We start from the raw sequence: 16,889 nt of genomic DNA, 5'->3' as shown, positions 1-16,889 counted from the left end.
TGTAGTCACCGCTACTGCTATAATACGTGTTTGGGTGTGTATCAAAAATATTCCCATTTCCCCCTCGATGTCCTCCACTCTGATCATTTCTCTGTTGGCCCTGCCCGCCCTGATTTTGGTTCAAAACACTTTGGTTCAATGTCTGGTTCTGTTGTGCTTGGTTTTGGCCATATGATTGGGTTTGAATACCTCCATTGGTATATCCCTGCTGCTGCATGTTACTTCTGCTTGGGCCGTTCGACCCCTGATGTCCTCTATGAGGCCTTCTCTGACCAAACCCACCTCTAGTCTGTAGGTGCGGGCATTGCGCTCGCCAGTGTCCTTCCTCCTTACAGTACGCACATTTATTTAATCCCAATGACACCCCATGCATATTATTCAAATTTCCCCTGCCTTGTGCATTACCTCTACCTCTATTGTATCCAATGACCTGCTGCAGTAACACCCCTACTATCGTTTGCATCGCTTCCTTTCTCATCTCCAATGGGTACCCATTACATATCTCATTTACTTCTTTTACTGACGTTCTTTTGTTCGACATCCATCGCATTGTTTCCCCTACCCATACCTGCAATCTTTGTTTATCGCCTATCCATCCCGGTACCGGCAAATGCTTTGTACCACCTGGAAAAACTCTTGGCCATGATTTTTTTATACTCAACCTTGACGCCTCCTTCCTACCTTTCCTAATAAACTCTCTACTATACTCAGGTGTAGCAAACATTTCAGCATATCTGTCTTCCATTTCATTTTTTACTTCAATCAGTTTGTGCACATGTTTTCTTACATCCTCATCTCTTTGCTCACTGCGTGCTAACTTATGCAAATCTAACAACCGCTGTGGTGGTAAATTCCCAAGTATCTTTTTCCATTCTCCCACCAGAATTTCGCCCATGCATTCCAACACTACCTGTCTCTCGTCTCTTCTTCGGTACCCATACAATGAGGCCAATGCTGCCGTCTCATCATTTCCTTCTATGTACATTTCTGCCTCTTGCCGTAATTCAATCTTTCTCTCTTTGCTGATCGCGCTTCGAGTTACCCGTCCAAATCCTGTTCCTTCAGCCCCGCCTCTCGCCTCCCCAGTCTCAATCTCGACTTCGGGAGGGGCGGATGGTGCTGAATCTGTCTCTAGAGCGGGAGGTGTGGATGGGACAATTGACACAGGTGGCATCTGTGAAGGGCCTTGCTGGGTGCTGGGAAATTGTGTGTCCGCGGTCTGCGCTTGTGGGAGTGCTCGTGCTGTGGGCGGGGCTTGGGTTAACGCTTGCGTGAGGGGAAGTGCTCGGGCTGCGGAAGGGGGTATGAGAGCTATTGGTTGGGCCCGCGCAGTCACTGCTGGCGTGTTTGGTTTCGATTCTGGTTTTGGGCCTCGACCTGTGTTAGTTAACAAATGTGCCATTAATTCATCTGCTATGTGTAGTTCCCGCTGCGGGTATATTCTGTGTATGTTCATCTGATCCGTCTCCCTTCCCGTCTTAGACTCTCAGTCCACTCCTCCTCTTCCTTCTCTTCTGCTATCTCAGGCTTCGTTTTATGCCTATGCGCATCCTTCTCTCTACTCCTTAGTCGGAGCATCGCTTCCCTCCTCCAATCTTTGACGGTCTCAAAAGCTGCAGGTCGCGCTTTCTTTCTAATCAGCACCCTCTCAAGGTTATCTATCCTCCCCATCTCAAAACTACCATTAATCGGCCACTGATGGTCGGGTTGCTTTCTAGTTTGCCTATGCCAAATTTCACAAAATATTATCGCACCCATACCATATTTCGCATACATATCATAAGCCGGCGTTCCCCCAGGCGGTGCACTTTGGCCATATTCCAAGGACTCTCTACCGCAGCTGAAAAGCCCCGCTAAAGTGGACAGTACTCCAGGCATGTTTCTTTAACCTTCCTCTTTGGTTAGCCACTTTTACCTGGACGTTTAAGTTTGCAAAATAAACACTCTACCAAAAATCAGGTTTCTCTTTGAATCGGGGAATGACTCACCTGATAAAACAAGTCGCCTGTTCTAACGCAACCTCTCCCCACGTCGTGTCTGCGCTTCTCTGGCTTCTGCCTCGTCTCGGGACCCTCGCCTCTTTTGCCCTCTGGCCCGGTACGTCGATCAGGGATCAGATGTGTGCAGATCTGCGGAAGGAATCTCTCCTCTCTTCTACAGGGCGCCGCGTACACTTCTTGATCCCGGCTCGACCGTCCCGTCCTCGCCGTTCTTCCGCCTTTACTCCGTTACAACGTATACGATGGGGCAAGTGGGGGAGGGTCCCTATTCAGGCGCCATCTTGAAAGGGGCCCCTAGGGGTCCCTCGTGCTATGGAAACAAGGCAATAACCATACACGAAAAGATGCGCCAGACACAAGGTTTCAAATTCCCAATGCTAGGGTTTGTTGCAAGCAAAAGATAGTATCAATTGGCCAATTCTGATCTCACGCCCCGCGGCGTGAGTTTCCTAGACCTCGAGGGACGCAAGAGAGCAAATTACGTACATAAGTTACATATATACAAATTGCATATCATACAATCAGCAAAGTCATGTTCAGCACCCCTCTGTATTAAGTTCCTTTGAACTCGGGATGACGATGGACATATCCGACGAGTATGACGATTATAATGCTTTCGATGTCTATTCTAGTAACAATGTGCAATTTAGAAAGTGCAGAGGCATCTTTTAGAACACGGTGGTTCTGTTCTTGGAAACAATCTGTACACGGGGGAAGAGCCACATTCCAAGCTTTGCTATTTATGAGTTCCTATTCGTGTCCTGGGAGCCGACACGTTCTAAAGGGTTTTGCGAAGGGGGGCTATAAGAGAAGCATAATTCAAGCCTTTAACTGTATTATTCTAACATATTCTACCATCGTACGAGACTGGCTGGCAGCTGTGAAGTGATTACATGCCCTGCAGCTTCCTCCCAAGGCTACAGAGAGGGAGCGTGGGCATTCCTCTCTGGGCTACTCATGAGGAGTTTCAGCAAACTCTTCAGTCCTGTGACCTTGTCCTTTCATATTTAGACACCAATGTTAACAGTTGAGCAGAGTAAGCAGAATTCGCAAGAATTGCAAGCTGCAAAGCAGTTTTTAGACAGAAAGCAATGAGCAATGGTTAACAAGCAAAATGGCGATACTTGCTACATTTAAAATGGCCGCTCGTCGATCAAGCATAGCAGTTTATATTTCTATAATTTGGTGCATAAGACGGTTGGCCCACGGCCATCAAGTTACGTCTATCATTCAAATGAAGGGTATTCATTTTTCCAGATTGACAACAACATCAAGCAAACTCAAACCACCTCATTAGGAATCTGAAGTTCTACCTAACACAACCATTTTAAAATAGTAGGTAAACATGGTGCAGTTCATAGCACATATTTCTGAACTTTTTGGGTCAAAAGCAGTGGAATATACACCTGGTATTGAAATACACCAATAGATGTCAGATCTCCAGCAGTAGAAAAGAGCGTTTCACAACACATTTTCATTCTGGCTGTGCCCAAGGAAAACTGTGCAGCCTCTCTGAACAAGTTATGCCAGCATTGCCAGAGTAAAACACATTTTGAAACTGCTTCCCACTAAGAAAACCATAAGGTTTGTTTCAACCATATATGCCAGCATTGCTACATTCAAAAATATTTTCACACTGCTTGTACTAAAAAAAAATCAGGGACTGTCCCAACAGAATGTGGAAGAGATGTCCCCTTTAATGCTGGCTCTGCCCAAAGAAACCCATGATTCTCGTCTGAACAAAATAGGCCAGTACTGCCACTGTAAAACACATTTGTGTGCTCCTTGTTGCTCAATTTCTATCCATACCTCTATCCCTGCCCTACCTCTACCCCACTTGCCCTTTAAGTTTAGGTTCTGCCCCAATATATCCTCCTGGGGCCGAATTTCGCTATACTATGCCCTTATGTGCGCAGTTCTGGCCCTCTTTGCTCCTCAATGTGGAGATCTGGCAAATTGTCCCCTCAATGGCGAATTCTGCCCAATTTCACCCTGAGTGTCGAATTCTGCCTCAGTGTCACTTCTCCAATATTGTCTCATACTCTTGATACCACCTCTGTGGATCCACACACACACAGACAAACACTTTTCTTTCTACTGTGTTCCTCGGCTCAACTCCTCTTGCTGCTGCAGCGCTGCACTGTGCCTGTACTGTGCCAAGTGTTAAGAGGCCAATCCAAAACCCTATTGTTTGCAGATTTGAACATTTCCAAATGAGGCGCTGGATTCCTCAAAAGGCATTTCCGAAACAAGCACAATGATGTCCATACAACCAATGAGTTTAGCGATTGGAGGCCTAACTCATACCTGATACATGTCAGTGGGAGCCCTCTAGGTAAACTGAGTACTCTCTTCCAAAGAATCCCCTTGAGGACTTCCCAAATCTGCCATGGAAGACTCAGATCGGCTTTTGCCCCATAAGACAATATCGGGACGACCTTCTGTTTGTAAAAAACCCAATCTGGAAGTACCATAAACTTTCCATACCTCAAATGTAGAGCCAAACACTGGGCGGCTAGAGCTTTTGCCCTAGCTCTGAGTTCTAAGGTCCAAACACTATCACATATGCTTCAATTTAATCGGACTCCCAAATAGACAATAGAATCAACCCGTTCCAAGTTCTCCTGCCCTACCTGCCAATTGAACGTACATTTCTGTCTCCCTTTATATGAGGTCAGAATCAGTATCTTAGATTTCTTAATGTTTATCCTCAAGTTGTTTCCCTCCACATATTCTTGAAAGGCGTCCAGCCTGCGCTGTAAACCTATGGGGGTTTGATCCATAAGGACCAAATCGTCCACATAAAGCATCCACGCTACAGGCCCAGCCTTTATTTTCAGAGGGAAAGCAGTAACCAATTCCTGACTCCATCTCAGGTCTGATAGATAACAATTAAATAAAATAGGCATCATGGGGCATCCCTGTTTCAGCCCCTTGAAAGTATTGTTTTTTTTTTTATAGAAAAAATACCTTTGGAATTTAATCTCACTTGCATCGACGTTGCCGAGTACATGGACTTTATCGCAGACAAAAGGTCTTTGGGGCATTTCCCTCTTTCAAGCTTTTCCCAAAGTTCGTCCCTATTTACGCTATCAAAAGCTTGTTCTGGTGGCAGCTGTTGCAGAGATCTGCGTCCCATGGAGTTTCTTTGCTTTCCTCGTCAGGCCGCCATGGAAAGGGAGAAGGGCTATGTGTATTCCCGCTGCCCCCTTAAACAGTGGCCATTTTGTTTGTTTACTTTTGTCCTTTGTTTTTCGTGGCTGCCATGGACAGGGAGAAGGGACTACATGTAGTCCCTTCTCCCCGGTAACTGGCAGCCATTTATTTTGCTTTTTTTCTCAAGTTGAGAAATGTTTTCAACGCCATTTCTCAACTTGAGAAAAAATGCTATTAGTACCCAGTACGATGTGCCGGGTACTAATAGCAATAGAACCCTTGGAGGGGGGGCATTACCAGTCGGGTAATGCCTATGTGGCTATGTTAAAGCCCTTGCTTTGCTCTGGCTTGTAACTATCCCCCAAGGGTATTACCCGACCGGTAATGCCCCAGCCCCCTATGAGGTTTCTATTGCTTTAATAGAAATAAGAGAGGAAAGGAGATCTGCTGCATCAAGCTGAAGACAAGGACCAGAAGTTTCTTTTTCAGAACAGGTAAGATGAACAGACGTAGGGTGGAAATGGAAGAAGCAACATTAGTCAAACTGCTGATGAGGTTGAAGGGCAAACCTTCCTACTAAACATATTTCTTTAAAGATATTAACAAAGGCTTATCCAAAGTGACCACCAACTTTACAACATTAAAATGAAAGAATAGCCAAAATGTGTGACAAAACTCAACATGAAATATACTTTTTCGGAAACCTCTGCTAGTAGACTACATGTAGATAATATCTTGGTCTTGAATATGGATGGGTTGGTACCATTCAGCTTGTATTCAAACATTTATTTCTTTATTTTTATTATTTGGTTTATTTCAAACCGTTAAAATCCAGACACAACAAGCATGATCAAGTACAAATAAAATGTACAATCTCATCATACATTCATCTTCAAAGTGCTTACAGTCACTCCTAAAAACAATATAGGAAGAAAAGACAATAATCATGTACAAATCTGACAATTCTCCCAGAATCCTTATTACAAATTAAAACAATTGAACCAAAAATTAAATCACAGCAAAAATCAAATGGTCCTTTTCCCCCATTAGGAACATGTTCCAGCACTTTTTAGCTGAAAGCAATGGGGGTTTAGCCCATAAGGACCAAACCGTCTGCGTATAGCATCCACAGCACAGACCTACCATTTATTTTCAGGCGGAAAGCAGTAACCAATTCCTGACTCCATCTCAGGTCAGACATATAAAGATTAAATAAAGCAGGCACCAGGGGGCATTCCATCTTTCAGCATCCTGAAAGTATTGATTTTTTTTAGAAAAAAGCCCTTTAGAATTTAATCTCACTTGCATCGACATTGCGGAGTACAGGGACTTTATCACAGACAATAGATCTTTGGGGCGTTTCCCTCTTTCAAGCTTTTCCCAAAGTCGGTCCCTATTTACGTTATCAAAAGCTTGTTCTAAATCTATGAATGTTTTCATAGAGAGGTTTAGATTATTTCCTACCCCTTTTATGAACCTGGCTTGGCGGGGATCAAAATGGCCAGCTGCATTTGACCATGAATTCAATTGGCATAGAAGTACCAAAGCAAATATTTTTCCCAAGATGACCAAAAGGGCGATAGGGCAGTTGTTTTTTGGGTCCTCCCTATCGCCCTTTTTAAATATGGGTATTATTAGGGCTGTCTTCCATGGAATAGGAACTTCTCTCTCTCTCTCTCAGTATTTAATGGGACAATAGGTAAGCACATTCTCCCCATTGGGGTGGAGCTTCTTTGAGCAAGTTATTTGTCAGCCCATCAGGCCCTGGAGCCCGCGAGGAGCTCAGCCTTGAAATTAGAAGTTCTGTATGTTCCTTACCCAAATCAATCAACTCGGCCCCACCCCCTACCGGATCTTCTTTCTCTTTTACATTATTAATCGGAGCAAAGAAAAGTGTAAAATGATTGCATCATCCTTCGATACAGCATTTGATAGTAATGCCTCCTGTGAAGTTCCATTATTATTAATTAATTGCCAGAGGCATTGAGGGTTGTTCTTAGCTTGCAGCATCATGTCTGCCTCATGCTGTAGTCTTTGGCTTTCAAACCAGATGGGGCAGTTTTTGTAGTGCTGCTTTCTCTTCCTAATTTGTTCTTTGTTAGAAGCCATAAGTAATTTACTTAATTTTTTAAGGTTGCTTCAAAAAGGTTTCCTTTCATCCACTAGCTCCTTATTATAGATATATTTGTGGTGAAAGTCTGGTTTATTGGGTTTCCTATTGATTTCTTCAAATTCACACGATAATGGTGATTGGCTTTATCACAGGCTATGGCTTTCTTTACTCTTGAAATAGTATCCACCATGTCATGTGATTTGATCTACAGTCTATTTCTTCCTTGCAAAAGTCCAATATTTCTCACCACTGCTAAGTTCTGTTCTGTATCACACCCCTTCCATGTCATTTTCAAGTGGTATAATCACTCATCTTCATAGGGATCACTATGAATTAATCTACGAGTGGTAATACATTTCCTGATACAAGAAAATAATTGAGAGTGGCCTATGGTGCCCTTCAGACCAGGTAAACCTTCCCGGGATGGTCCCCCTTTGTCTGACCATTCAGAATATGGGAGTTTCTGGCTTCCAATTCTCGCAACCACAGTGCCGCCCTTTCTTGTAAAGGAGTAGCAGTTCATTTCAGAAGCATCGCTGGATTACCCTTTGCATCTAGACATTTAATGTTTGGATCTCCACATAAAATATGTGGGTCTTTCTAATCTATATGACATTCATCGATCAAATCCATCACACAGTGAATGAAAGTTGTACAAGACATCATTTCAGAGTTCCAATTAAGGTTGAATATTACTCTAAAACCTCACCCTAGTTGTTTCTTGAGACTAACAGTGCCTTTGCGATCCATGACCAGTCCTGTGACTTAGTTCCTAAAGGTGGAGGGAGAATTCTCCCAACTACCAACCTCTCCTGGGCCTTTCAACATGAGAAAGTCAGTGTTAATGGTTCAATCAAATGTATAATCAGTCTCAGGAGTGTTCCCTCACCATTATTCCAAACTAATAAAAAATTCATAGTTGAGGGTTACCCAACCACTTTCTTAAACAACACTGGCTAATTTGCAGTCTTCCCTCTTTAATTGCATTTCCATTTCCAGTATTTTCTATCCGGGGGGTTCCCTGTGAGGCATCTCTTAATTAGAACCCCAATGGGAGGGAATGATACAAAGCTTCCAACAAGATGTTTTTTATAATGTTGGATCTTAAATGTAATTGAACTCAATACATTCTTGATTTCTTCACAAACTCTACCACTAGAATATCGTCAGTGTCAATAAAATGTAATTTTGAAATGTGGTGTAATAGGCATTCCTTCTGTTTAAGGTTATCCCATCATCCAAAATAATAGGGGCTCCAAAGATAGTGTAATTCCCCATTGTTTTTGTTCTCCTTTTTACCTGTTGTTCTTTGATTTATGGCCTAGGTTAGCAGGCAGAGGAGAAGCATTAGGTACTTGACCTCTAAATTTTAAATCTACTGCATTCCGTTTATCTGCCATGGTTTAAAGGGATAACCTTTACCCCTGCACATCTTTGAGGGTTGAGCATGGGAGAGATGGTCTCCTCACCCCTTTCCATCTGCACCCCTTTCCATCTGCACCAGGATGACAGGAGTTGGCTCACATGGATCATCCACTGGAGAAGTACTAGTTTCTTCCAATTCCAGCAATGAAGCAAAGAAGTTACAGAGTCATTTGAATAGGTTGAAAGATTCAACGATGTATGCATTATTGTAACTTCAATTTGATGGTTAGCACCTTTCTTACCATGGGAATTGTTCAGCAAATTCGATTCTCCAATAGGTCAGATTGCACACCTGTCTGTTCTTTCTGCTGACCCTTTGTTTCAACAAGACAATTATGCTCCAGTGACGGGGGCCGCCTTCACAGATTACGTAAGAAAGACCTTGAGGTGTTGGATCAAACTTGCTTGTCTGCATGTTGATTTTTAGATTTCTTCTTTTGCTGTGCCTTCTTTAATGGAATCTTTTTGTTCCATTTAGAAAACAATTCAAAGTTCTTAATGGAAGGATGAATTTGTATTGGACACACTGAGGGAACTGAATTGGTCTATGGATTTTCTCTCAACACTATTGTACATATTTCAGGCCCCTCTTTTGGCTCTTCAATAGATATCCACACCATATCATCTCCTTCCACAGCCTCCCCTTTGTTGGCAGCCTTAGAAAGAATTGATGCATTCTTGGCTGTCTCCCTTTGTTTGCTTACTTCCTTAGACAACTGTTGTTTACAATTAACAATTTCTAAATCAGGTACCACACATGTCACGCTCCCACCACTGGCATTATGAGTTAGACATGCTTCTTGGACCTTCGGATTAATACTCAAGAACCCCTATTCATAGCTAGATCTAAGCCATTTTAGGGTTCCCATTACGTCATCCATCAAAAGAGTTGTGTCCATTGCTTTGCCTCGAGCAGATCACCTAAACCCCCTTGCTATTGCAAGGAGAGCTTGGCCTTGTGATCCAGTCTAGTTTGAGCAGACAAAGTAAATGATTCAAGGAAGATCAGCTTAGAATGGATCATAGCAAGCAGGGATGCCTGTTCCTTGAAGCTATCATTCATAGCTTCATATAATTTCAAAAAGGAAGCCAACGAAATCGTGAGGGCTGGCATGTTATTTTGTAGTTGAAAAGCCGATCCTGCCGAAAAAAGGGTGTTTGTGACTCCTGTGTTTGATGTAAAGACAGAATCCTTTGGCATTGATGGAGACAAAGAAGAAAGGTAGAGGAGTCAGAATCCCACCTCCCAGTTTTCACAGGAGAGGCAGGCACCTCGGGCTATAGCAGCTGATGTGTTACGTTTTTTAATCCAAACTACATTAATTGATCCATAGTTGTAGAAAGTGGGTCCGTATAATGATTTGACCGTTGACCATTTTGTGATATTAGCTCTTTGGCACCTTGCCCACCATACCCATCATACCCCGGTGTGGAGCTAAATTGTTCAAGAGAAATGTTCATTTTGCCCTTTTGCATCTTAGTTTTTATTTGCGGCAAGGTCTCTTGACAACTGGGCTGCCAAAACTGAAGACCCCCCCCTCCACAATAGAAGTATTTAATGGTTTATGCCTGGGGACTTGGGGTCAGAAGGTCCTGTTAAAGGCAAAAGTTCAATCGAGGGTGAGGACCTCTCAAGTGCCACCCCACTCCCCCAGTCACCCCTTGCTACACTCACCTGGTCTCTGTGGGGACGTTGGGGTATGGTTGCAGCCCTCCCTGACTGAGGTCACCCTTGTCTGGCTTCTCCCTCTGCGATTATGCTGTGGACTGCGACTATTGGTGATGCTGCTCATGCGTGGACATAAGGGGGGGTGAGTATGTCAGTCTGCGACCCTTGCTCCCCTCCAAACTCTTCCTCCCCAGCCTTGGTTTTCATGAGAATGCGCTGTTCCTGAGATGCTCACCTGATGAATGTTAATGGCGAGCTCTCCGTCCTGCTGCTTTAGTAGTGTTTGTATTGTTCGTTCCAGTATTGTTGCTTGCTCAGTAGGTAATGTCTCTGTTTTGATTTCTCCCGATATAGGCGACGATGTGGACCCTGCTGCAGCTGCATAACATGGGGCGGAATCCGGATGGAACGAAGATAGCTCTATGACGGTCCGGCAACAGGTAAGTGGTCCTTAGGGAAGCGTGCGAGGATTGACTGAGGCACAACCCCAAATAAAATGTTGAATAATGTTCTAACCTTGTCTTCCGTTTCTTCCACAGGAATTGGCTTCGTGAACGAAGAGCGCGATGTGTGTTGGTATTGAGATCAGGATCGTGGAGTTTCAGAGAATGAATCTGCAGATGGTAGGATGGACGCTGGTCTCCAAGCGGTACCCACCTAGGTAAGATGCTGGATCCAAGGGCTAAGTCTGTCAACTCAGGCGGTGTGCGGCAGTGCACCCGGGTCCATGTTTAATATCGCAGGAGCCAGATGAGTTATTCCAAGCAAGAGAAGTTTTTCTTATAAAAATAAGCAGCCCACCTTCAGCCTGGCTGAGGCCAGACTGATCTCTCCTTGTCGAATCACGTGCTGGCGCAATAAAGCCCAGAGCGGTTTATGAGGGCAAATGTAATGCTTAAGGAATTATTGACATTTACATTGACATTTTTTTCAAGGAAAATTATCTAAAATGAACTTAAGTATGACTGACTGACAGACATCTCCATGCATTCATTGCCCCTCTCCCCCAAAAAGCATGTGCTTATTTTAATCCTTAACCTCTCCCCTCTTGTAACACATCTCAGCTCCAAGTTCAAGGATACATACTGCCGCTCCTTTTATTGATACATGCCTTATGCCAGGGGTCTGCAGCCTTTAGCTCTCCAGATGTTTTGATGTCGTAGTCAAATGCATCTGGAGAGCCGCCGGTTGCAGACCCCTGCCTCATACAATGTGAATGCCTCAATAATATCCCCAGTTCCTTATTATCTTAATTCTACACAAGTTTCCATTCTCAGCTCTCTCCCTTGCTCAACACGGCCAGTTTGGTAGCTCCCCTGCATACCGCCTACGGTCTCTTTTCATTCCTCTAGACTTTGCCTTCAGAACTGGACACAATCCCACACACAGATGACATCGATGTGGACACCCAGAACACACTATGCATTTTCCTCCCTCCAAGATGTCAGCTTTTCTCCCTTGACCCATTGCTCTGGCACATCGTAAAGTCCTTTTGACAGGATGGGGCTCACTGCCAAGCCTGCCTAGATCGTTATTTACACCACTAAATTACGATTTTAAGAGCATTACCCTCCTTGCCCATCGCATGCTGAAATTAATGCGTGCAAAGAGGATGGAATCTGCATGCAAATTTTATTGTTTTTGCCAATTGCAAAAAGCTGTCTGAATCCATTGGGATTCATGTGAACTCGTGTAAAAGCAATCTGCAGTGTTCGGACATTGTGGGTGGCATTTAATTAATTTAGCATTTTATATAGCGCTACAAACCCTCAGTCATCTGAGTGCTGCGTATTATTACCCATGGTGTGTGGTGCTCATTTATCGACCTCAGAAGGATGAAAGGCAGAGTTTGGCCCTGCCGGCCAGGGCTGGAACTTGCGTCAACAGGCTCTGCACACAGGTCAAAGCAAGCGCTCTACTAGTTAACATTTTTGGGTTTGTGATTGGTGTGTGACATGAAACATGGCCAGCCCACCTTAAGGAGAGAACCTCCTTAAGAGAAAAGAGGGAAGCCAATGACAAGGGGAGGTGGGTAGATGAGGTGGGGCTAGTACAATTGGGTGTTAATAGCCAGAGGTTTCTAAGCGCGGACCCGGAGAACCGTCTTGCTTTCAAGGCGAACACGTTGCCACTGAGCTACCGTCCCGAGACGTGGAGCTATCCTCCCTCCATGCTGGATTTTCAGGCTGACATGCACACATCAAATTTGGATGTGGAGGACTGTCTACAAGTGAAAATTAATATGTTTTGTTTGGTTAAACAAGCCACACATATTTCCTTCTACAAAGAAAACGCATTTCACACTGAAAAAGCTGTCTTCAGTTCTGTGTGATAGAAGTCAGTACTTTTTATCGCTGTGGGTAACATTGGATATTGTGTTGACTTTGTGCTGTCGCTTTGTTGTCTTCTGTCTTGCTGGTTTGGGAACAGAAAAGCTGCTACCCACATGTCCCAGACATTAGCAGCCAGTGTTAAAATGTCATAAATAACGAGCTGATTGGATAAACTGCTGTCTATGTATGTGCGGTATTTTCTGGCTGGCAAGCCTTCTCTCCCGTGTGTCTTGACTCCGTCTTGGCGAAGCGGCATCTCTTGTGCAATCACAGCGAAGGGTTTGCCACCCCTAGAGCCAGACGAATTGAGTTGAATTTAGCAATTAAGCTGCTCATGTCACATGATTAATTCTGAATTCTAAATATGGACTTTGTGGTTTTAATTGGAAGCCTACTCACAATATGTTGCCCTGATTTTTCCGGTACTCCCTTTTTCAAGTGGTTTTGGTTTGTTAGAAAAGGGATTAATAATTCTGTATGTGTTTATCTATTCCAAGCAAAGTGAAAAATAAAAAATAAAAAAACAAGTCCCGGAACCCTTTGCACAACCCTCAAGGAATGCGCCACAGAGAAGGAAACGCAAATAAATATCATGTTTAACTGTGTAGCGGAAACCATGGCTCATAGACAGACAGCTGTAAATTCCACAATTAGCTCAGCAAGATGAACCTCCTTTTTAATGTGCTTTGGTGTAATTGTCTTTGGGAATGAAGAGAACAGCATGTGCTGCGTGTAGGGTGTGTAGGGTGACCAGGTTTTCAAGAAAAAAAACCTGGATGGCCAACAACATAAATGAAGGACTACACTCCTGATAGCCTCCCGGGAACAACTGGGTGCAAAATGTTACCTTGAGTAAAGAAGGTGACAGTGTTATTGCTTCTAAAGCATAAAGACATTCGCTATTAATTGCATCTGTTTTTTCAGGATTCGGTTTCAATGCAATAGAAAGACCAGTGACTTTTCTCACAAAGTGAACCCACTGGGAGATTCTGGGTATTTCATGCCACCACTGCTGGCAATCTCATTCCACCATTTATGATGCTGTGGACCGAGTGTGTGTGCTATGTACAACCACCTATGTCTGTGTGCTCTAGGCGCTTCATCAGCACCCCAACATCCAAGATGTAATGTAAAGTGGTCTTGTATAGAGCACTTCTGCAGTTTGGTGACCTCGCTGCATGCAGCCCTGAAAGAAAACAGGAGAAGGGTAGCGGTAAAGGCTGGTACCAAACCTGAAGTGTTGATTTGTGCGTGCTGGAGCACCCGAGTCCTCATTGCTGGAGTGGGTGTATGTGGCTTGGTAGTGACACTTGGGAACGTGTTCTATCCAGATGGGAGAGCCCCAGATCGGATAAATCACAGCTCTATGAGACCTTTGCCATGACTGAAAAGCTTTAGCCATCATTTGACATCAGTCAGAAGACATTAATTTGTGCTCCAGCGACAGTGCAAGTGTTTGTTTTTGAAAAGGGCATCCATTTTATATCTAGGTGCCATATTGTTAATGCAACTAATGAAACATTGTGGAATTCAAAAGACAGGAAGCCAGTGAGGAGTTCACCTCTGAAGGAAAACACATTCTGATTTTCTTGATCCGTTGAATGGGTGCGCCACACAACTTTGTACGAGCTGAGGTTTCTGAAGCAAAAACCCTGGGAGCTGGCATTACAGTAGTGCCAGCGTGAATGCATTGCCTCAACACTCTCCCTTGCCAGCTTATGTAGCAAAGAAACTTGCATATGATCTCACCCCATTTATTACCACCTTTGTTAATAAGTCATTACGGGAAGGGATTGTTCCAGAGAGTTTGAAACTCTCAATTGTCTCACCTGTGGGATGTTTTACCCATGCAACCGAGCCCTACCACAAAAACTGTGCATTACTGGCATTGAAAACATCATGATGGCCAGAACTCCCCAGAAAATGCACAGGGAAAACACGAAGAATAGGCTGCCACCCATGTTTGCCTATGTTGTGAGCACAGGAGGGCACTGCCTAAAACCACCATTGGGCTACACACACAGTACCCTGAAACCATTGGGAATGGCAAGGCTGATTGCCAAAAGGAACCCAGAGCTGTTGGGAATTCATTTTCTTGATGTCAAAAAGTTTGCTAAAATCATGGGCACAAGACCACTCTAAAGATTCAACCTTCCCGTGGGGGGTTCCACATCACCACTCTACTGTAAGGACACCCATCAAAATAATATTAAGCAAGGATTATATACTATCAAGTAAAATCCCCTTTTTGGAATGCATTAATTCAAGACAGATCCCAAAAATAGGTGCAGTACCAGGTTTGTCCACAAACCGGTGCTAGCGGTCTAAACTCGGACAGGAGAGCTGTCTTGCAGAACTGTGCATTGATCAGAAGGAGTCTTAGTTAATTAAAGGTTCAAAGAGTCTCTTTTCATGGGAAGCATTCACACCAGCCCTGAGCTGCAACAGCCCAGGAAATCACAGGTCTCTGTTAATCAAATGCAGAGTGGCCCCCTGGTCTGTTGACCTCAGCCTGCTGGACCCAACACAATAGACCCTGGCAATTGAATGGGGTATGTTGATTTTCAGTGTGGACTGTAAACAGAGCCCTGCCTGGAAGGAGAGACATGTGTTTCCTGACTTACCCAGTTTCTGGGGGTGGGCTCAGACACTTTTGTGGAATCATATTGCAGCAAATATATGTTTAACTTAAATGCTTCTAAAATATTGTATTAAGCTTACAAACATGTGCAATTTGGAGATCCTTAATCTAAGAAATGTACCCACAATTCAAGACTTGAGTCAACGTTGTACCATGTTCTGAGGCAAAACCCCGCTATTTATTGATATTACAGACACTGTGTTTATGCTAGAGACCTAGTAAATTAATGGAATATGGGTAGAAAGGCGGTGTACATGTGTGCCATTTTTGGTAAACGTCCGATATTGGTAAATCAACTAAAAACGAAAATAAGTTGTCATTTTTGAATGCAAGCCCCCAGGAAGATCAGAGTTGGGCCAGAATGTACCTTAAGTAATCTGTAATATGTACATGTAATGTCAAACAACTGTGTATCTGGGACATATGTGTAGTTATGAAAACTTATTTCTAAGGTAAAAGCAAAAGGGCGTTACTTCAATAGATTGTAAATGGCTGACATCACTCTGACACACTATCCTTTCTCAGATCAGGGACCAAAGAATCCTTTGGCCTATCAAATCTTGAGAGGGTTGGGCATGCAGAATTAGCCGACCCACCTACTTTGTAAACACATAAAAAGTGCCACTGGAAGCCAAATAGGACTTTCTTTTTCACTTTCTGCTGAGCATTTTGACAGACAACTCCACATCCAGACTTAAGACTTCACATTCAGAGACTCCTGACACCCAGAACAAAACTCCAAGAACTCTAGAACCCAAGAGCTGAACTCCTATCAGCAGGCCTTCAAAACCTAGCAACCAAACCAAACTATTCAGACAGCCGGGCTGAGCTGTCTGATTCTGGCTAGTACCCTGTGCCAGTACCCAGAAAGCAGTGCTGAATCCAGAACCACAGACTAGACCAGAAAGCAGAGCTGTACCCAGACCAGACCGCTGTGAGCAGAACCGGTGCCTGACAGACCCAGAACGCAGAATTATCCAGTGAGCAGAACCAGGCAGAGACCGTCCGTGGTGAGGGAACCGCAGTCCAATCCTGACCCGATCCGTGGCGAAGTCGCATTCCTCTCCAAAATATAGTGTGAGTACCGCCAGAACTGTGCAAAACCCAATCTCTTAGTTTAAAATAATCTAATTCAAACTATTTTAACCTATTGAGAACTGCATCCTAGAAATCTTGTGTTCCTTCTGCGATCTCAAATCTGAAAACTGTCATTTGTCATTCTGAGCTTGACTTTTCTTTTGAGAATCTACCTTCACGAAATCGTCCGTATCTCCGGAACCGTTGGTGCTAGCGAGTTTTAACTGTCATTTTAAAGCTAAGATTCTAAGCTTTCCAACAAACCTAAAACCAACTAGCTACCCCTTATAGTGCCTCCGTAATTGCGCTTGACGCACGTGACTAAATTGCAGCGATTTGACATTTTGCTTCATTTCAGCCACGTGTAAAAATATTTGTCCTTGCTTTCCTTTGCTGAAATTCGTTTGCAACCTGACAATCATTCATAGAGCTTTGCTAAAGTGATCCTGAACTAATTAAAGTATCTCTCACTCAC

Source organism: Ambystoma mexicanum, chromosome 6q (genome assembly GCF_040938575.1).
Source record: "Ambystoma mexicanum isolate Mex_15411 chromosome 6q, UKY_AmexF1_1, whole genome shotgun sequence".
Lineage (NCBI taxonomy): Eukaryota > Metazoa > Chordata > Amphibia > Caudata > Ambystomatidae > Ambystoma > Ambystoma mexicanum.
The sequence above is the reverse complement of the archived record's forward strand: the minus strand, read 5'-3'. Positions refer to the sequence as shown.